This window comes from Phyllostomus discolor, chromosome 4 (genome assembly GCF_004126475.2).
Source record: "Phyllostomus discolor isolate MPI-MPIP mPhyDis1 chromosome 4, mPhyDis1.pri.v3, whole genome shotgun sequence".
In the NCBI taxonomy this organism is placed as follows: domain Eukaryota; kingdom Metazoa; phylum Chordata; class Mammalia; order Chiroptera; family Phyllostomidae; genus Phyllostomus; species Phyllostomus discolor.
This window is the reverse complement of record NC_040906.2, coordinates 126,863,019-126,886,725: the sequence shown is the minus strand read 5'-3', so window position 1 is coordinate 126,886,725 and position 23,707 is coordinate 126,863,019. Positions and strand designations below refer to the sequence as shown.

Below are 23,707 nucleotides of genomic sequence, written 5' to 3'. Positions count from 1 at the left end.
TTTTTTAGATATTATATTAACTATAAGGTGAATATTTCCCTGTAAATGGGGTTGCGTCAAAAGGCTAAATAGGGACTGCTATTCACAAGAAAGTGTTTTCAAACCACACCCAGAGTTCTGTGCCATTTGTTTGGTATGTTCTGAGTACATATAGAGTCTATCACTGAAATTTCATCTGTGCTGTCAACTTAAATGTGTTCTTTTATTTTTTAGATAAATCAGAAGGGTATATAAACTGTGAGTTTCACTATTTTAGGGGTGGGGATATATATCCCATGACACCTAGTTATCTGCCACATGCAAAGATTAATGAAATGATAGCTGATTGAATTTTTACAACCAAAATCTTACAGAATGGATATAATCCTGAAAACAGAAACATGGACTAGCCAAATGCAAGTTTTCTTTTGAGACAGTTCAGAAACCTACAAAAATAAAGAGGCCCTCTGTGTCACAGATGAGAAGCAAGTGCTATTAAACACATGAGTATGTAGTTTTAATTATCAGTCTAATGCAGATAACATTAATAAGATTAGCTTTTATGAAATTCTTCTCTCAGAGTATAGCTAGAGGTGAATAACAAGCAGGATTCAAGGAGAGAGAAGAGGAAAAGTCTGTTCATGAAATTTAAGTTAAAGTGGCTGTGGGCAGGGAAAACAGGGTGGTGATTGCAGGGGGCAGGGAGCTGGTAGAGGTGGAAGAGGGTATGGGGGTGGTAAAGGGCAATGGAAAAAATAAAATAATATTAAGAATACAATAAAGTAAAAGGAGGACAGACAATTTCATCTTTCAAAAAGCAAGACACTGATCACAGATGAAAAAATGTTCTAACTAACATTGGTTTCAGGTTACTTTCCATGATCTTTATTTTTTCCAGAATTAAGTTACCTCAGGTAGTAGACAGTGGCAGGCAGGAAGACATTTGGTTTTCTACCGCCCCTCTCCTCTCTGTTCTCCACCTTCTCTGCCTAAAATGGTTGCTAAATAGTAAGTATTCAGTAAGTCTAACTAAATATCTTTTTCTTCCCTCACTAAATACATATTGTATTAAATAAAAGTATGTGCCCTGGCTGGTATGGCTCAGTGGGTTGAGCACAGGCCTGCAAACCAAAGGGTCATGGGTTCAATTCCCAGTCAGGGCACATGCCTGGGTTGCAGGCCAGGTCCCCAGTAGGGGGTGTGTGAGAGGCAACCACACATTGATGTTTCTCTCCCTCTCTTTCTCCGTGCCTTCCCCTCTCTCTAAAAATAAATAAATAAAATATTTTAAAAAATAAATAAAATTATGTGCACTTTTAGGATGTCATAAATGCTAGTAGGTATAATTTTATAATTACTGAGACTATGAATATTATAAGATCTGTAAATATATAAGCTTCATAAATATATTAGTATTCCATAATTGAATGTGGAATATCTTCTATTATTTTGAATAAAAGGGAGACACAATGCTTCTTATTTCTTTTAAAAATATCTTACAGGTTTTTTTGGTAAATCATACCTTAATAAATCTGGAGAAAAAAATCAATTCACAATCAACTCAATAAAAAAGTACAGAAAATGTAGAGATACTTCAACTAATAAGACATACAGCTGGCTAACAAGGCTATAAGAAAATTATAGGTTTTAATTTATGTTCCATCACTACTACATTTTATGAGATATTTTCATTTTCTTTTCTGAGTTTGCTTTTCTGTCTACATGTTCCAAGACATCCCTTGAATTTATCAGATAATGGATAGTAATGAGCTTTATTAATCCCTTACTCTTTCAGATGCGTCCTCTTTCTCTTCCAAAAAAGTTTCCTTATATATTTCCATAAATATTGTCAGCTCTCTTCTGTTTAATAATTATTTACTTTGCTACTTTCAGCTTTAGCTGGTTTCCTTCAAAAGCAAAAAAAAAAAAAAAAGGCAACTAGTTATAACTGGAAATATGCTTTGAGATAACATTTGTGTTCACTACGAGTTAAGTGGGATGTCCAGTAGAATCCTTAGTAATGTTCATATGCTTTCAGAGTTATGCCTTTGACCCTTGTGAACACACACTGAAGGGTGAGAAAATAAAACAGAGCTTCAAGGGCTATTTTCTGTTTATATACAGGAGCAGTGTACTGTGATCCATGAAGATAACTTAAAATGTTCCCTAGTGGGAGATTTTTCAAATCACTCTATAATTACTTGTAAGTGGAAGATGTACAAAGAAAAAGTGAGAAACAGTAAAAATTTTGAATTAGTATATACACTGAGGCAAAGCATAAAGATAAAAGTTCAAAAAGAAATTTAATAGGCTCTTGGAACATTTCTTTTTTTCTTATTCCACTTTTAATTTTTTTATCATTTTTTATTTTTATTCTATTACATTGTCCCAATTTTTCCCCCTTTGCCATCCTCCACCCATCCCACCCCCGCTCCCACAGTTAATCCCCACACTGTTGTTCATGTCCGTGGGTCATTCATACCTGTTCTTTGTCTAGTCCCTTCCCCTGCTTTCCACCATTATCCACTCCCCACTCCACTCTAGTCACTGTCAGTCTGTTCTGTGTTTTCATGTCTGTGGTTCTATTTTGTTTTTTAGTTTATTTTGTTCACTAGATTCCTCTCATAGGTGAGGTAATATGGTATTTGTCTTTCACCAACTGGCTTATTTCACTTAGCATAATATTCTCCAGTTCTATCCATGCTTTCGCAAAATGTAGGAGTTTCTTCTTTCTGCAGCATAGTATTCCATTGTGTAAATGTGCCAGTTTCCTGACCCACTCATCTTCTGATGGACACATAGGTTGCTTCCAGCACTTGGTTATTGTAAATTGTGCTGCTATAAACATTGGGATGCATAGGTTCTTTTGAATTGGTGAATCTGGATTGTTAGGGTATATCCCCAGCAGCAGAATTGCTGTGTCAAAAAGCAGTTCCATTTTAGTTTTTTGAGGAAATTCCACAGTGGCTGCACCAGTCTGCAATTCCACCAACAGTGTACTCTAGTTTCCTTTTCTCCACAACCTTGCCAGCACTTGCTTGTTGATTTATTAATGTTGGCCATTCTGACTGGTGTGAGATGATATCTCACTGTGGTTTTGCTTTGTATCTCTCTGATGGGTAGTGGTGTTGAGCATCTTTTCATATGTCTATGGGACGTCTGTACGTCCTCCTTGGAGAAGTGTCTATTCAGGTTCTTTACCCATTTTAAAATTGAGTTGCCTTCCTGGTGTGGAGGTGGATGAGTTCTTTTTGGAGATCATACCCTTGTCCAGTGTATCATTGGCAAATATGATCTCTCACATGGTCAATTCCCTTTTCATTTTTAAAAGATTTTATTTATTTTTACAGAGAAAGGAAGGGAGGAAGAGAGGGAGAGACACATCAATGTGTGTTTGCCTCTTATGTGTTCCACACCAGGCACCCAGGCCACAACCCAGGCATGTGCCCCAACTGGGAATTGAACCGATGACCCTTTGGTTCACAGACTGGTACTTAATCCACTGAGCAACACCAGCCAACATGGTTCCTTTTCCATGTTGATGATGGTTTTTCTGAAGGCATTGATGTGGTCAGACCTAGATTTGAAACCATGCACCACAGATTAATATCTATAGCAACTTGGGTGTCATTTTTCTCTACCTCAAGTACATATTTTATATTTTATCAGATATATTTCACATATAAGAAAATATAAAACCAATTAAATAAAACTAACAGAAAGCACAAAGCTGGGTGTTTAAATAAATGTGTTTAGGTGCATGCTTCTAGAAGGTGAGCTAAACAGAACTACTAAATGAAATTCTGATTTAGTTTACTTGACAGTTTTTAAAGACTCCTTTCTGTATTATCCTAGGGAATTTAGGGGTGCTTGAGTGTGGTGGGGCTAGGTATGGTCCAGTCAACTGGAACTTGGTGAGAGATCTTCTCTCTAATGGCAGCTTCTAGACACACCATAGTCTACAATCAGCTCTGAGGATGATGGCAAAAAATCATGGCAAAAAAAAAAAAAAAAAAAGGGAAGGAAAAAAAAACCCATTTCTCTGGGAAGAAGTGAGAATTCTTTTTTTTAATATATTTTATTGATTATGCTATTACAGTTGTCCCATTTCCCCCCTTCACTCCCCTCCACCCTGTACACCCTCTCCCACCCACATTCCCCTTTAGTTCATGTCCATGTGTTATACTTATAAGTTCTTTAGCTTCTACATTTCCCATACTATTCTTACCCTCCCCCTATCTATTTTCAACCTACATTCTGTGCTACTTATTCTCTATACCTTTTCCCCCTCTCTCCTCCTCCCACCCCCCTGCTGCTAACCCTCCATGTGCCCTCCATTTCTGTGGTTCTGTTCCTGTTCTAGTTGTTTGCTTAGTTTCTTTTGGTTTTGCTTTAGGTATGGTTGTTAATAATTGTGAGTTTGCTGTCCTTTTACTATACATGTTTTTTCTTTATCTTCTTTTCTTAGACAAGTCCCTTTAACATTTCATAAAATAAGGGCTTGGTGATGATGAACTCCTTTAACTTGACCTTATCTGAGAAGCACTTTATCTGCCCTCCCATTCCAAATGAGAGCTTTGCTGGATAGATCAATCTGGGATGTAGGTTCTTGTCTTTCATGACTTGGAATATTTCTTGCCAGCCCCTCTTGCCTGTAAGGTCTCTTTTGAGAAATCAGCTGATAGTCTGATGGGAACTCCTTTGTAGGTTATTGTCCCCTTATCTCTTGCTGCTTTTAGGATTCTCTCCTTCATTTTTACCTTGGCTAATGTAATTATGATGTGCCTTGGTGTGTTTCTTCTTGGGTCCAACTTCTTTGGGGCTCTCTGAGCTTCCAGGATTTCTTGGAAGACTATTTCCTTTGCCAGAATGGGGAAGTTCTCCTTTATTATTTGTTCAAATATGTGCTCAATCTGTTGCTTTTTCCCTTCCCCTTCTGGTACCACTATAATTTGGATGTTGGAACGTTTAAAGATGTACTGGAGGCTCCTAAGCTTTTCCTCATTTTTTTGAAATCTTATTTCTTCATGCTTTCCTGCTTGATTGTTTCTTTCTTCCTTCTGATCCACTCTATTATTTTGAGACCCAGTTTCCTTCCCTTCACTATTGGCTCTCCGTGCATCTTCCTGCATCTCTTTTATGGCAACCTGCATTTTTTTTCATCTAATTTGTGCCCAAAATCAACCAATTCCATGAGCTTTCTAATCACCAGTGTTTTGAACTGTGCATCTGATAGATTGGCTATTTCTTGGTCGCTCAAAAGGATGGGTCCTGAGGGACTAATCTGTTCTTCTGTTGGACACATGTCTCTCTCCCTGTCTCTCCTTTTTTTTTTTTTCCCGGTCTGGTTGCTCTTGTTACAGTGGGGGGTGGAGCCTTAGGTGCGCACCGGGGCTGGGCACCCCAGTCGCTAGATTGTGACATTATATGTGGGGGCGGAGGTGGGAACAGGGATGGGGATGGGAGGGAACAATGGCAGTATTTCTGTTCTCCTGGGATCTCAGACCCTTCTCCGGTATCCTGGATTGTGAGCTCTGCCCTGGTCCACAATCGCCGCCTCACTGATCCACCAGCCGCTACTTGCGTACTCAGGGTCCACCGCTTCAATCTTGCGCACCCTGGAGGGCTTATGCGCTGAGTTTGCGCCAAGTTCTCCCCGACCTCCTTGCACCACCTACCCGCACCCACCCAGCTTCTCCTCTCCACTCCTCCTACCAGTCTGGATGAACGGGTCTACTTCAACTTCTTGGCTGTCCGACTTCCATTCAGATAAATTCTCTATTAGTTCTAGGTGTTATTCTAGCTCTAAATTGTTGTAGTTCTAATCTTGGTTTTGTGTGGAAGTACAGTGCATCCACCTATGCCTCCATCTTGCCGGAAGTCCGTAGTGAGAATTCTTAAATGACCCAAGCAACCAGCCGGGTTCTGAGGAGACAGCAGGGACTTCATAAATATGTGTCAGGAAAGCTACTTACAGTTGCAAGTCTGGTTTGGCCTCACTTGACTTTGTAAAGTTCAAAGAAGTTACCAGATCTTTGTGATGTTAGCCTTAACACATCTTTCTATTGAGTCACACCACTCCAATGTGGACTGTTTGCCTTCAATGACTGAAGCATAGCTGTCATCCTGAGATCTCTCTTCATATCACTCTGGGAATTATCTTTGTTTCTCTTGTGCTAAATCTTCTCTTTCCTATACCCATGACTTCAGCTTCTTTCTGGTTTACTTGTTCTGGCAGATCAAATTCTTCAGGAAACTCCTAAAATTTGGGGGGGGGGGAGGGGAATCAAACTTGTGATACCTTTCATGTTTAAAAGTATCTTTATTAAATCTTCATATTTGGATGGATAATTTAGTTAAATATGATGTTCTAAGGTAGAAATAACTTATCCTCATGATTTTGAAGGCATTGTTGCCTTGTCTTCTGAATTTTAGGGTTCTTTCTGAGAGGTCTAAATCCATGTTGATTCCTGATTTCTCCTGTATACGTGACTTCTATTCTGTCTCTGGAAGCTTATTGAATCTTCTGTTTATCCACAAAGCAGACATTTTCAGTCTTGAAACTTTTGCACTTTGGATTAGTGAACTGAATTCTTCAAGCATTTTCTCTCTCTCTCTCTCTTTTTTTTTTTGCCTGATCTCTCTTTAAGGAATCATTTTATTAGGGCTCATTTGAAACTAATTCCTTCTTCCACCCTCCCTTCCTTCCTTCCTTCCTCCCTCCCTCCCTCCCTCCCTCTCTTATTTTCCATTCCTTTAAGTAATTGCTCTTCTTTTTGGAAAGTTCTCCAAATTAATCTTTCAAACTCAGATTGATTTTCAGCTTTATTTCCAAAAGATGTTTTAGCATTGATTTTTTTACAGTATCTTCTTCATGTCTCATGGGTGCAAAAGCTTCTCTTAGCTCTCAAAGGGCATTGGATAGTTTTTTGTGTGTTTTTTCAACGTTCTTTCAAATGTCTTACTTTAAAAATTCTACTTTCAACTCTATATTTCAAAGTAGAGAATTTTCTCATATACCCAGTGATCTTTGCTTGTCTTCTCTTATTTAATAGCGATAAACTGAATACCCAATTAGCAGCTTTTAACATACAGGTGGAACTTAGTATCATTTTCTCTATAAGATATTCTTGCCTTGCCATTTTTTGAAACTTAGTCTTTCTTCTTGGAATTGTCTCACACACACACACACACACACACACAATGTGTATGTATGTACAGTATGTATAGTATGTACATGTATAGATGAATGGTGATGCCACCATTCTCTCTCCTGAAAACTTCTAAACTACACATGTGCAGAAAAGCAGTCATTCAGCAGCACAGATGTAGAGAATGATCTAGGAAATCACCTGATTTAAGAAATGCATTTATCAAATTTGAGTGAGTGAGAGAAAGAGATTGATTTGTGTTTCACTTATTTTGCATTTGTTGCTTGATTTTTATACCAGCCTGTCCTGGGATCAAACCACAAAACTTTGGCATATCAGTAAAATGTTCTAAATAACTGAGCTACCTTGCCAGAGCAAAATTCACCTTCTTTTTAAATATCTAATACTTAAACATCCTTTTTTTTCACCCTGTACTTACACTTGCTTGATATATTCACTTCTATGTATATCACATAGATATCACCAGTTCCTAATGATTTTGAGTTGTTTTAAAGAAGGTTAATACTCAGCTTTTCTTATTGCTGAATTTAATTCTTTATATAATAGTACAAAATATTAGTTGGATGGAGGATTAAATATAATTAAGAGTAAGTCAAAGTCAAACTTTTAGCAACAAATGCATCAGAAAACAGTCCATCTGATAAAATTAGATTGGCTACTTGAGAAATTATTACATTTGACTCTAAACTGAGATTGTCTGACTAGGAGCTCAGAATAGTTACATTTCCAGGAGTGTATCTTAAGAAATTTGGAAGCTTTGTATAGTTTGAACTCAAAACCAGGTACAACTCAATGATTCTTAGCTAAATTTTGCTCTGAGTTTTGTGGTTGACATAAAATCCCAATACAAAGGAAAAGCCCAAGGGTGTGAAACCAGATCAACCAAAATATGAGACTGTTCATGTGAATGAATACTCTCTGTCCTGAAACCACTAAGGATCCCTTGACTCACTCTAATTACAATGTGGTCCCTTTCGCTATTGTGTGATTTCTTTATTGATTTTGACAACTGTTACATCTTTACTAAATCCAGCACAAATTCCAATTTTAGAAAACATCTTTTAAAACAATGTATTGATTCATTGAAAAATTTTAATACAGTGTTATAACAAAGTCATGTATTACAAACAAGCCATGTATTATGTATTCCAGTTTCTATCTGTAAATATACAGACTGATGAAATAAATTTTCACTTTCAAGGATGACATTAAAAACATACCATATAAAAGTGGTTGTAATAAATTTTTAAAACAAAAAAGAAACTAACAAAAACAAAACATTCTCCAAGAGAATAACTATTTTTACTTTTTTCATTTTTTTATTGTTCAAATACAGTTGTCTCCATTTTCCCCCCATTTTCTCCCTCACCCTACCCATCCCCAGCTCCCACCCTGGATCCTACCCACCTTTGGCCTTGTCCATGGGTCCTTTAATACACATTCCTTGATGACCCCCCCACCCCGCCGTTCTCCCTTATTATCCACCCCCTCCCCTCTGGTTACTGCCAGTTTGTTCTTTATTTAAATGTCTCTGGTAATATTTGGCTTGCTTGTTTGTTTTGTTGGTTAGGTTCCACTTATACGTGAGATCATATGGTATTTTGCCTTTCGCAGCCTGGCTTATTTCACTTAACATAAAGCTCTCTAAATCCATTCATGCTGTTGCAAAGGGTAGGAGCTCCTTTCTTTCTGCTGTGTGGTATTCTGTCATGTAAATGTACCATAGTTTTTTGATCCACCCATTTAGTGATGGGCACTTGGGTTGCTTCTAGCACTTGGCTATTGTAAATTGTGCTGCTGTGAACATTGGCGTGCACATATTCTTTTGAAGAGGGGTTAAAGGAAGTTCAGGACAATGAAAACAGCTATTTTTAATATTTTAGGAAGAAGGTGATTAAAACATTATGAGCATACTACCAAAAATTTTATCTTATATATATTTATTGTGGAGGAATAAAGTTCTTAAGTGTTTTATGCAAATAGAGAGCAATAAATGAGAATAATAGGAATTTTTATATTATATTCTAAAATGTATAAATATCACCCTCTTATAGCACATAATTTATTCTGCAAATTATTTTAAATGCAATTCTATTAATAACCATAAAATAAGAATAATGTTATTTAACTTTTCTATTCACTTTTAAAATTTGTTGAAAAATTTTATTTATTTATTCTTAGAGAAAGGGAAGGAAGAGAGAAAGAGAGGGAGAGGAATGTCAGTTAAATGCCTCTCACATGTGTGCCCCAAACAGGGACTGGGCCTGCACGCCAGGCATGTGCTCTGACTGGGAATCAAACTGGAGACCTTTTGCTTTGCAGGATGATGCTAAACCAACTTAGCTATACACGTCAAGGAATCTATTACTTTTTTTATCTTTTCCCAAGTGTAATATATCTATTTAAGCATCATAAAGATTCTATTGGTCTAACGTGTTTTTAAGTACTAAGATAGCTAATAGAAACTGAAAATAGATATATAAACATTAGGATTCTAAGCTATCAAGTTTTCATTATTTATTTAAATTATTTTCAAAGAAGAAAAAATACATCCTTAGGAATAATAGTATTTTGTCACACGAGCAGGATTCATTTACAAATAAATGGTCGAGGGGTTCTGCTTTTGGCTAAGTTGGATTAATAGGATCTACATTTACTCTCTCTTCTGAAACAATCCAAATAAAACAAAACAAAAAGGAACCCAAATCAGACCTCTATTTTTATATTCATGTATTCCACATACATATCAGACACATACTGTGTGCCAGATGCTGAATTAGGAGCCTACCTGTTCAGTAATCAGCCAAGTAAAAGTGCTGCTGTTGTCAAGCTTAAACTCTAATGGAGAGACAGAAAGCAAATGATCACTTCTTAGGGAAAAACACAGGCCACCAATAGCCATTTGTGGTTTCTTGCCTAGGCAGAGCAGGTAAATCAGCTACCCTTTTATTACTACAGAGTATATATGTAATATATTCTTATACATCATTTTATTCCTTTTCTTAGAAACCTATACAATCAAGTAATTGTGTCCCTAATAATGTTACACATCATTAAGTATGACCACATTTCTCTATGACCTCCTTCCATGCACCAAACCTCACTGATGCAACCCATTTGGTGGAGAAAAAATATAGTTTGCTTTTGTTTCAAAATGACAGATTTAACCACAGATTGAACTTCAGTGAACTCTATAAAACTTATACCAATTTAAACTATAAAGCAGTAAATTTGAGACATTTATTTGCTCTGCTACAAAAATCTCATATCTTTTGTACTATGGAAACTTAGTACTAAACCTCCTTCATTTTTTTTCCCCCATAGAGAAATTCCAAACACATTTAACATAAAAGTTTTCTAGTTTTGCTTCCTTTCCATTAAGTATAACTTCAAGGATAAAATGTTTGTAAAATTCTCTAAAATGAGCATTGAATACACTGAAAATATGCTATGAAAAAAATCATTCTTTGGCATATCATAAAAATGTGCGAGCCCTAACTATTTAGGGTGAGTGGCTTCACTTAGACATGATGTGTATAAGGAAAAACAGATTATCTCTAAATTATAAGCAGAGGAAGTGAGAATGGATTTCGGGCTTGGAGAACAGCTATTAAGGGGATAATAGACATTTGATGTCTGCCTTTTCACAGTAGCACAATAGCTAATTCCTGTGACTCTTGACCTTTCAGTGTTTCCTGACCAATTCCGGGCATTAATCTAGTGCTTATCTGTCACCCACCACATTTGATAGTCCTGGTCTCTGTTTTCAATTATCAGTCATTAGAGAAGGCACTGAGCAATTTCAGAAGAACACTCACAAAACCTTTGACCTGTTTTTGTCAGATAACCACAAATATTCACTGCAGATAAACTATCATTTCATTGTATTCAAGATATAAAGGAAGGTTCTTTGTGTGTATTGATTTACTGTAACCTCTGTCACCTTCAGGTGGTTAAAATGGATTTTTATTTTAACTTATGGAGCAGAAGGATTCACAAAGTCCTTCAGTGGAATCTGATGGGATTAGTTGACCTCTAGCTGCCAGGCAATCTGTAAAATCCACAGATATTTCCACTAAAGAAAACATGAGAAATAAATATTTGCCAAAAGGTGATATCAGACCATGTGTAACATTGATATGTTACAGGCAAACACACATTTTCAAATATTTGTACACAGTATGATTAAAACATATTATTAATATGCTAAATATACTTTCTCATTGGTAAGCAATCATCTTTTATTTTACAAAATGAATTAATCATGTATCATCTGTATTCTAAACTAATTCTTGAAATTTAATATTAATGTTCAACACACAAAAGTTAAATATTTGTTTTAAATTTCAATTAATAACTTTCTATATAAAATGTGTATTATATGTATGTCTATTTTATATATTTGTATGTGTATTTATATACACATACTTCGGGATGCATTGTTTTCTTCAGGGATAAAAATAATTAAGTGACTTCAGACTCATTTAAAGAACAGTTGTGTCAGAATAAGCAAGTTTGATTGAGCTGATGGGCAATATATAAACATCAAAATATGTGCTCCTTTGTTCTCCACCTTGTATATGTGAAATATCTAAACAATGTATCAAGTAAATACAATTATTTTCTATCTTTCCACTGTTGTAGAAATCCAGGCTGAAAATTCTTTTAACTTCCCTATAACAGTTATTTTTCAAAAAGCAATGACATAAATCCCACTTAATAAACCTATATTTTAGATAAATAAATTGACACTTTGATAATCAAAGTGGCTATGTTTTAGGACAGGTAGCAATTTCATGTAATTAAACTTTTATTGACCATTTGCTATATAAAAGTCCTGTTTGAGGTATGTGCAGAAATACAAAGAAACAACAACAAAAAATGGATATTTCTCTGAAGTGTCTTACTCATGGAGTAAATATAAAGTGGCATAATAATTATAATGCAGGTGGAAATGGTTAATATGAGAGCTATGCTTTCAGAGATCTTTCTGTGTTCCAGACCCTATGCGAATGAAGATTCTCTGTCTCAAATATCATGCATCCTTTACAGCACACTGTGAAATAGAGCTTTTATCTGCCTTCATTTTAAAGATGGATAAACACATAGGGAAGAGTAGATTTCCTAGTATCACACTCATTATTAAGTTAGAGAACTATGATTGAATTCAAGTGTTTCTTACTTCAGAACTGGGACTTTTAACTGTGGTACATATCATCTCCATTACCAAAGGGAGACACAGAAAAAGTGCTATTGGGATCCCAGCAGGAAAATTAATTTGGATAGAAATAGTCAAAGCTGTGTTTGTGGGAGTAGAACTGGAAATATTAAGTAGAGGTAGAATCTGGATCTCTGAAAATCAGAAAAACATTTTAGTTACTGGAAAGGATGGGCAAAACAGTGAAGTTAGATAAGGGAGATAATTATTGAGGGATCATAAATTCCTTCAACTTTCTTTCTTAACTATTTGAGTGTTGATGGTGCGCTTGCTTGTATTAGGTGATAATGACTTTAAAAAATAAGTTCCTGTCATTAATTACTATAGTATGCATCAATGGGATGGGAATACTGGAAAATATTGATCAATTCCCAGACAACTCTTACTATTCTTCACATTCCACCCCGACCCCATAGACCCGATAATGTGCATTGACAATAAAATATTTGTTTTTTATTACTTTGGCCATAAGGTATCACTTCTCCTTTTACTTGTATGAACTCTTTTCTGTACTCAGCATAATTCTTTAAGACCAGACTCCAAATGATCTTCTTTGAAGCCTCCTGCTTAATATTTTGTTCCATTTTACTCTGCTTTATGTTACACATATCCCTCATGAACCTCACCACAATTACATCATAACTGTACTTTTCCATGTCCGTTATTTTTTATTCTGAGCCCCTATCTCTTTGCTTCTTATATCTCCTTAATTATAGGGTTTGGACCAGTCAGCCAATAAATATTTTGGGATGGAACAAATGTGGAAGTAGAGTAGCTATTTTCAGGATGATCAAGATTAGTGGAAAAGAGAAAGGCAGCCTCCTGACAGATGGGAGATAGACTGAACCTGTCAGCTAGGGCTTGGAGTTGCTAGGAGCTGGCTCAGCCTTCCCAATTCTGTTGGGGAGTATGCTGGACAAGACCATTCTGAGACCATAAGGGAGGAAGCCAAAAAGAGGACCATTTCACGGTCATATTGAGCACAGATTAAAAATAAGACCATTGTTCAGATCTTAAAAATGACCCTTGTTAAGGTGAGTGACTGCTGCTCCTTTGCCAATTTTACTTCTTTATTCTACTTCCCTCCCTCCAAAATCTTAGAAAAACTCATTAAAATACCAAATGTTACCTTTGCTTCCTGAGGGCACCCAGTTCCAGAGCAAAGCCATGCTGCTTTGGATTGTTGCCCAAATCACTCCACACAATCCCAATGAAGTCTTTCCGACAGCTTCTACCAAGGATCTTTATGGCATCTGTCCCATGACATATGTTGAAACAAGTCAATAAACCCAACTGTGTTTTTCAATGTAGGTATATTTCTAGTGTTCTATTTTCTGGGGTATTGACATAATGTAGAGAGAGAGAGAGAGAGAATGAACACACAGGAGAAAAATTGCTAAGAATGAGCACAGGAAATTGGGAGCAAGGCTCAAGTGGAAATACTGGCCTTGGAATAAAAGAAAAAACTTTTGCCCTGAGACCAAAGTAACAGTCATTAATAGTCAAAATTCTGGGACATTGAGCACTACATTTGGAACCATAAAACTGAGATACTATTCCCGGCTTTGTATTTAATAGTTAACTCAGTTTGTGACATTGAGGAAGTTAATTATTTTTATCTGTACTATGGAGAAGAAAATGGAGACTTTATCTATTGCATCAAATAAGGGGGAAGAAACAAAAATTTGAAATATATTAATTTTATGAAATCAATAATTTATTATTCATTATTACCTTAATAATTAAATATATCAGTTTTCTTTTTTTCATTTTTTTAACTTTTTTTTACTGATGTTTGAATACAGTTGTCTCCATTTTCCCACTACTTTCCCCCACCCTATCCACGCCCACCTCCCTCCCTCAATCCCACCCCACCTTGGCTCTGTCCATGGGTCCCTCATTCATGTTCATATACTTCCTTTTCCCTTCTTTCCTATTTTTCCTCTCTCCTTCTCTCTGGTTACTGTCAGTTTGTTGTGGGATTTCAATGTCTCTGGCTGTATTTTGCTTGCCAGTTTGTTTTGTTAAATAGGTTCTACTTGTAGGTGAGATCATATGGTATTTGTCTTTCACCTCCTAACTTACTTCACTTAGTACAATGCTTTCCAGTTCCATCTATGTCGTCATGAAGGGTAGGAGCTCCTTCTTTCTTTCTGCTGTGTAGTATTCCATTGTGTCAATGTATCATAGTTTATTGATCCATCCACTTACTGATGGGAACCTAGGCTGCTTCCAGCACTTGGCTGTTGTAAATTGTGCTGTTATGAACATTAGGGCGCATAGGTTCTTTTGAATTAGGGTTTTAAGATTCTTAGGGTATAAACCCAGCAGTGGAATTGCTGGGTCAAAAGGCAGTTCCATTTTTAGTTTCATGAGGAAATTCCATACTGTTTTCCACAGAGGCTGCACCAGTTTGCATTCCTACTAACAGCATACTAGGGTTCCCTTTTCTCCACAACCCTGCCAGCACTTGTTTGTTGATTTATGATGGCCATTCTGAACTGTGGGAAGTGGTATCTCATTGTGGTTTCAATTTGCATCTCTCTGATGGCTAGTGATGCTGAGCACCCTTTCACATGTCTCTGGGACCTCTGTATGTCTTCTTTGGAGAAGTGTCTGTTCATGTCCTTTGCCCATTTGCTAATTGGATTGTTTGTCTTCCTGGTGTGGAGTCGTGTGAGTCCTCTATATATTGTGGAGATCAAACCCTTGTCCTAGATATTATTAGCAAATATATTTTCTCATATAGTTGGTCCCCTTTTCATTTTGCTGATTTCTTTAGCTGTGCAGAAACTTTTTATTTTGATGAAGTCCCATTTGTCTATTCTTTTCTTTATGTCCTGTGCTCTAGGGGACATATTGCTGAAAATATTGCTGCATGAAATATCTGAGATTTTCCTGCCTATCTTCTCCTCTAGGACTTTTATGGTATCACAACTTATTTTTAAGTCTTTTATCCATCTTGATTTTATTTTTGTATATGGTATAAGTTGGTGGTCAAGTTTCATTTTTTTTGCATGTAGCTGTCCAGATCTCCCAACACCATTTGTTGAAGAAACTATTTTGATTCCATTTTACGTTTCTTTCCCTTTTGTCAAATATTAATCAACCATAGAGACATGGGTTTATTTCTGGGCTCTCTATTCTGTTCCATTGATCTATGTGTCTATTCTTATACCCAAAGCAATTTATAGGTTCAATGCAATCCCTATTAAAATACCAAAGACATATTTCACAGATATAGAACGAACACTTCAAAAATTTGTGTGGAACCATAAATGACCCTGAAGAAATTCTGAGGCTGCAGCAATTCTGAGAAAGAAGAACAAAGTAGGTGGGATTACCATACCTGACATCAAACTATATTACAAGGCCATGGTAATCAAAACAGTCTTGTACTGGCATAAATATATCAATTTTCATATCAACATTTGATATAGATAGCTGTTATTGTTACAGTATTCTAAATAACCACTGGGGGCTGATTGCTGAGACCATCCAATCTAAGGAAATAGACCGTGAGACATCTTCATCCCAATTATTTCAAAGCTCTCTTTTTATAAGACTTTATCCCTTGTGTGTCTAAATTGGCTGTATTTTTTAAGCAAAATAATAAAAAATATCAGATCATTAATTACATTTTAAAATTTCAAAGTTATATGCACTGAATTTTAATTTTTCTTTAAAAATTAATGTGTTTATTCTATTACAGTATTTAAATTATTTAACCATCTCACCTTTCTTTTGAGATTTTCCTTCTTTATAAAACTAGATTCATGAACCATTTATGAGTATAAGTAAGGGTGTTTTAACTATTTTAACATTTGAAAGTACATTGAAACTGTTCTTTGAAACACAACATGTAGGAGGACAATTTTCTCTCCTCTAGGTCACACTTTGTTGTGGTGTTAAGAGGCTGTTAGGGTTTCTGGAATCTGGAGTTTACCACACTCTCTGGAATGGTTATCCATTCAAAGAAACATATAATGTGCATTTACTGACCAATGAATAGGCCTTTATGGGACCAAGTTTATGTTTCTCAGTGGACTAGTGGGTGAGGATGTTTTGTGAAGTGACACATTTTGATAGGTACATGATGTATTTGCTTTTTTTCTTTTATTTTAAAATGCAACAGAGGTAAGTAATAATTCTATGAATAATCTCTTAATGATTTTCTGCACTCAGCAGCAAACAGTGATGTGTATTCTTTCAACAGCTGGCTAGGCTCCTGGGAGAATGCTATCTTTGCCTTTCAGCTACTGATTCTATTTGTGTCTTCCAAGTTACAGCCCTTGTGTGGGAGATTAAGATTGATTGTCCAAGAATGCATCTCCTTAAAAATGTAGATAAATCACTAAAGAGATAAAACTGCAGTTCTCTATTAATTACTTTTACTCTTCAGATATTGTGGACTTGAAAATATATAGCCATGACATTTCTATCCAATTTCTATTAATGATAAAGTCATTCAGAGAGGTGTTTGTTTGGAAAAAAGAGAGACTATAATCAGTCACTAACTTCTGTTAAGTTATATCTCAACAATAAAAGGTTTCAGTGTATGTCTTTAACCACAAGAAGTTTAATCTTTGCAGAACTTTGGCAATTTAGAGCACTTAGAATGCAGTTTGATGCTTATGTAACAGGAATCCTGTGTCTTTTCACTATCAGCCCATTAATCAGGGAATGTGAATCCTTTGATTCATATTTTATCTCTTGAATGCTTTGATGTTGCCACTCTTTAAACCAAAATATAATAAATTTGTTCTCTGGTTATGTCAGTGGATATGAGCTTTCAGTTGTTTTAGGTAGTTCACATAGATGGAATATTTTGGTATACACAAAAACCTGCTTCCTTGGAGCAGAAGCAAAGTATATTCACCACCATCACTATAACTGTGTTTTGAGTGGTGAGCTGTATACATGTTGCTGAATTTTTGATGGTTTATTTTCAGTGAGGTTGGGTATGTGTATATGCAGTAAAGCAAATCTTTTAAATTTGTGTAGAGAGCTCTAAGCAACCATCAGCTTAAAAAAAAAAAAGCAACCCTATGTTGATGAACTTATTTTATTTTAATGGTCATATTCATTGGAGTATACTTAACAATCTTCAAAATAAGCATGTACCATAAATGACAATGGGAGAAGAGCATGTGGCATTAAGTGCAATGTATGTGTGAGTGCTTGGCAAAATAGATCCTTTTGATCTTGTTAGATATGCAAGCAGACAGAAAACAGGAGTCTGGGTAGGTCATTGTATACCCTTCAAACACAGTTTTCGTAGGTGAATTTACTGATCCAATATGGGTGCTGTAAATCTAGATATATTTGTTCCTAAATTCTCTTTTCCACTTCATATGAGGAAAATGGTGTCGGTGAGAAACAAATGGTCTCCACTGGAGAAAAGTGATAACCTTCTGATCTTACTATGTTTTAACACTTGTCATTCTGTCTCCTTGACAAGTCTGGGTTGTGACTTGAGTGAGCTCACCCTCCTGCTATTTTTGTTTTATTTGTTTTTTATCCTTTGTCCAGTAATTGAGAGTCTTTTCTACTACCAGATAGGAATGTCATTGTGGTCTTTATGGAATCTTGCATATTTTAATCTGGTAATTTTATTAAAAATGATAATAAAGATTTTTTAGGATACTTACAGTGTTTAGGTGATATAATGTGTAAATTAAATAGTGAATTGAATGAATCAAATATTTAACACAATGTGATTAAAAAACAAGAATAATATATATAAATGTTTTCATCTTTATCCCTTGTCTTTAAAGCTTTCCAAGTCATTTACAATTGCAATGGGGACTAGTACACTGTAATATGCATATATGACAAAGAGTATGCTTAATATTGACCAAAATCATTACCAGATAAACAGGGCATGGGTATCTCCTATAAAAAGTTTACATTTAGGGAATATAAAATGTGTGCGTATATTCTTTTTCATCTGTTATGGAAGTGTTGTTTTTGGTAGTGAGTATGTTAGAAAAAAAGTTGGAACATGAAGGGATCCAGATGGTGAGTTAGAACTATTTTAAAATATGGTTGTAGTAAAAGGATGACTGCACATATGAGTATAAATATTTGATAACATTAATTTATTTATGAATACATTCACTTGTTTATTCATTTTCGTACATAAGATATAGAGTCAATATGAAATAAGGGTATATAATACAACACTTGCTAGGATTGATTGGAAGAAGTGAGTTCTAGAAGAATGAGCAGAATTCAGAAAGTATGGCATCAATAGAGTAGGAGCATCTGAGAGGAGAATCAAAGTATTGAAAGAAGACCAACTTCCCTGAGTGATAATTAGATAAAGCAAACAAACAAAACTAAACCCAGGAAGAACAAACAAGCAAAATGCCGTGATGCCAAGGGCTGGGGATTTGAAATCTTGACTTCTGGATCAAATCTGTTGTTTCCTAATAATACATTGTGGTTGCTCAGGCATGTTGTAGAAACCCATGGACACACATAACATTGTGTGGATTAAACAAAATATGTTTTAATGAAATAAATGAAAGTTAAATAAATTATTACATCTTTAATCAATGGGGAATGCAGTAAAGATAATACTGAGTAGAAAGATGGAACCTGATTTTGATCCATTTACATAGTTTTCATTCAATCAATATTTATTTGAAAGACATCTTTGAATTAGGCAATGTATTATGTTACATGTTAATTACATATTGATGGTCAAACTCATTCTTTATCTTATTTGCCACATTTTTTGTGTATTGTTGAAAAACGTTGCTTAAATATATTAACAATGAACTAGTTTCAAAGTACAGAACAGCAGGATGTCATTATGTAGTTGGTACAGACATCGAACAAAGATTTATAAAGAGCTTTAGAAGACAGACATCTGTTACCATCTAGCTGTCATCACCCAGTTTCTCATTCTTAAATCAGGATATTAATATTTGATCCTCCCTAGCATTACTCACTGAGGTAACTGAGATTACCTTGTGAATATTTGTGAGCATCATTAGGAGTGCTAGGCTATATAAATACAAGTTTTATTCCATTACTCACTCCAACATGTCCCATGAAATTTACTAGTGAAATTATAATTCAAAGCAGTAGGATATAGGATTTTGAATCACTGGACAAATCTGCACTGCAACTTTATTCTGTGTGGTATACTTAATATAAATTTTTATTAAACTCTTTGAAAATTTGCCCCCTTAAGGGGTTAGGTTAAATAGCCTGGATTATAAAGCTGAAATTTTATAATAACAGTTGAAATTCTAGCTTTCCACTCTACTACACTAACACCTCACAGGGGTTTCCAGAACAGTAGATGACTTTACATAATATATATTCAAAACTTATCTGCATTTTCCAGGTGCATGCTTTAGATTGGATCCTAACAAACTCATGACTCAGCCCTTATTTCCAGGACTATAGTTTTTTGGTCTAAATTTCAAATATAAAATAGACTGTTAATGAAAAATGTTACCACTTAGAATTTTGAATGTTTACTTTAAAAATAGAAGAAATATATTTCTGAATGGCTGGTTGATGTATATATCATAAAGTATGAAACTCCTCAAGCAGAGCTGGGACAATGCCATCTTGTCAAACAAATGAACATTTCTGCAGTAAAGCAATAACTATTCATATTAAAGTGGAATAAATAGAAACTTCAAATGACCTTAAATCAGTTAATTTCCAACTTTTCTGCCAAATGAACTTGAAGCCAGACTTCTCATTTTCAGAGCTTTTTGGATTTTGAGCTTGTGAATGTGAGGTTTTAGATCTTTATTAAAGCATAATTACTTCATAAATTAGGACAAAGCAATAAATAATACATAAGCAGAGGTAGTATATTTGACATTTAAAAACCATAGCCTGGTGGCACCAAATGCTTGGGTTCACACTTTTTGGCAAGGTACTTATTTTCTATACCTCCTCAGTTTCGTCATCTTCAAAATGAGGATAATGATGGAACCTACCTCACAGGTTGTTATGAAGTGTAATATGTTACTCTTTAAAAGTACTTAGAACAGTGCCTGACATCTAAATTAGTGCTATTTAAAGTTGTTTCATATAAAACATTACTATTTCATAATGTCATCTACTTTACTTAAATTAAGATCAGAAAAGAATGAGTTTAGATTGAATTAAATTTAGTTCTCTTTAAACAAAAGTTGTGGCTAGCTTTACGGCTTTATATTCATACATGTACTTTCAGTTACTAGATACCCAGTTTCTAGGTATTTTCTATCCTTACATTTTCCCTCTGAAATGGCTCAGTCAGAACAGACAAATGGAGATGAAGGGGCCAAGTTCATGGCAGTCTACATTATTACCAGCAGAAGCTTACACAGAAAAGAGGTTTGAATTATGGACCAATATAGGATTCTAAAAATAAGGGTATCTTCCTTATTTAAAGAAAAGTTGTTAAATAATCTTCCTGGGAATGGACCTCTCTTAGGACTAAGAAAATGATATTTTAAGAAAACGAAACTTCATGGATCATGTGAGGTTGTGTTAAAGTGAGCCACACAGCCTGTTTGCAACATCCTCGCCAAGTTTTATAGGACAAAAGTACTTCAAGATGTAGCTTCTAGTTTTCCCTTTGCTGGCTTAGGTACCTGTGGTGAAGGTGGGGATGAGATCCTCGGTCTCCTAAACCACTGCCTATTCTTCTGGGGAAAGTAAACCAGAGATTATTTTAGATCATGAAGGCTAAGAATTCTGGGGGCCTTTTTTATGAACTTCCTCTCAAATGTGGAACCCACGTGACACTGTTATCCAGAGCTCCAGTAGCCACCACTCCTACTGTCATTCCTGGAGGATGATGACCTGTTTCTCCCTTTCTTAATCTTAACCTTTTCTCTAGTTTAGGATCCCAAGTTTCATATATTCATAGTGGTATTGACATAACTTCAATTAATCTCTTAAAGATATTTTTCTATCTTAATCCAATTTTTGAACTTGGTAAATTTATTTATATAACATATATTTTCTTATTTTCTTGGAACCCAATTTTAGCAATGAAACATGTCACTGGAAAAATTTTAAAAATTATTGTAGGCTGTAATTATGAGACACCTTGCATACTGTGTTTTGCAGTGGAGTTTTTATAGTCTTGTTCTATATTAACTAGAGATTTTGAAAAACTTACTAATGCTGAGAAACTGAACTCCATCAAATGATATTGCATTACTGAAAATGAACCTTTTGAATAGGTATTTTTAAAGAAAGTTTTGGTACCCAGTAGATAAAGACTGCATCAAATAATAAACTATTTTACAAAGCCATATTAATCATATGCTGGGCATCTACTCTGCTGAATTCTTCAACAGCCCTTAATATTCCAAGAGGAACTTGCAGCCAAGATGGAGGTATAGAAAGACACACTGTGTCTCCTCACAGAACCAAAAGAAGAACAACAACAAATTTAAAAACAAACAAAAAAACCAACCAGATCTGACAGAAAATTGAACTGTATGGAAGTCAGACAACCAAGGAGTTAAAGAAGAAACATTCATCCAGACTTGTAGGAGTGGCAGAGATGGGCAGCTGGACAGAGAGGACTCAGCAAGGTGGTGGCTGGCAGACTGAGTGGTCCCACATTCTCTTGCTGATAAACCAGGAGGAACAACTGGGGAGCAAGACAGACCACACAACCCAGGGGTACAGCAAGGGGAAACAAAGCCTCACATCTATGATTGAAAATACTTCTCAATTGGGGGTTGAGGTGGCAGCAAGAGAAACTCCCAGTATCACAGGAGAGTCTGTTGGAGAGACCCAGTGTCCTAGAATGTACACAAGCCCACCCACTGGGAATCAGAAGGGCCCAATTTGCTTGTGGGTAGTGAGATAAGTGACTGAAATCTGGCAGAGAGCAGAGCAACCCCCATTGTTCCCTCTCTGACCCCTCCCCCACATACAGCATCACAACCCAGTAACCTGGGTTGCCCCACCCTAGTGAACACCTAAGGCTCCACTCCTTACTACATAACAGGCTGCTGAGACCAAAAAAAGAAAAAAAAAGAAAAAAAAAGGCCCGAATGAAAGAACAGATCAAAGCTCCAGAAAAAATATAACTAAGCAATGAAGAGGTAGTCAACCTATCAGATGCACAGTTCAAAACACTGGTACTCAGGGTGCTCACAGAATTGGTTGAATATGGTCACAAATTAGATGAAGAAATGAAGGCTATGCTAAATGAAGGAAATAAAGGAAAATGTACAGGGAATCAACAGTGATGGGAAGGAAACCAGGACTCAAATCAATGGTGTGGACCAGAAGGAAGAAAGAAACCAGAACAGAATGAAGACACAAGAATTCAAAAAAATGAGGAGAGGCTCAGGAACCCCCAGGACATCTTTAAACATTCCAACATCCTAATCACAGGAGTACCAGAAGGAGAAGAGGAAGAGCAAGAATTTGAAAATTTATTTGAACAAATAGTGAAGGAGAACTTAATCAATCTGGTGAAAGGAATAGACTTCCAGGAAGTCCAGGAAGCTCAGAAAGTCCTAAAGAAGTTGGACCCAAGGAGGAACACACTAGGGCACATCATAATTACATAAGCTAAGATTAAAGATAAGGAGAGAATCTTAAAAGCATCAAGAGAAAAGGAGACAGTTACCTACAAAGGAGTACCCATAAGACTGTCAGCTGATTTCTTAAAAGAAACTTTGCAGGCAAGAAGGGGCTGGAAATATTCAAATACATCCAAGATTAACCAGCAAAGCTATCATTTAAAATGGAAGGACAGATAAAGTGCTTCCCAGATAAGGTCAAGTTAAAGGAGTTTATCATCACCAAGCTCTTATCATATGAAATGTTAAAGGGATTTATCTAAGAAAAAAGAAGATAAAAAATATGAACAGTAAAGTGACAACAAACTCACAGTTATTAACAACTGAACCTAAAACAAAAACAATAGCAAACAACTAAAACAGGAACAGAATCACAGAAATGGAGATCACATGGAGGGTTGTCAGTGGAGGAGTGGTGGGGAGAGAATGAGGGTAAAGGTACAGGGAATAAGTAGCACAAATGATAGGTAGAAGATAGACAAGGGGTGGTTAAGAGTACTATGGGAAATGTAGAAGTCAAAGAGCCTATATACATGACCCATGGACATGAACTAAAGAGGGGGGGGGACGCGAGTGGGAGGGAGTGCACAGGGTGGAGGGGAATAAAGGGGGAGAGAAATGGGACAATTGTAATAGCATAATCAATAAAATATATTTAAAAATATTATCAAGAGGAGATATTCTCTGACTTTATTTGATGGGGAAGTTGCTGAAGGGGAAAAATATATTCCCCTTCAATTCTGAGTGAGAGCAGAGTGAGGTCTTTA

The 23,707-nt window shown here is 35.8% G+C and overlaps 1 protein-coding gene across 2 annotated transcripts in view; it reads left to right on the top strand.

Annotated features, from left to right (window-relative positions):
- BMP5 (bone morphogenetic protein 5) overlaps window positions 1–23,707 on the top strand; it is a 119,670-nt gene that overhangs the window by 42,013 nt on the left and 53,950 nt on the right. The window lies entirely within an intron of this gene.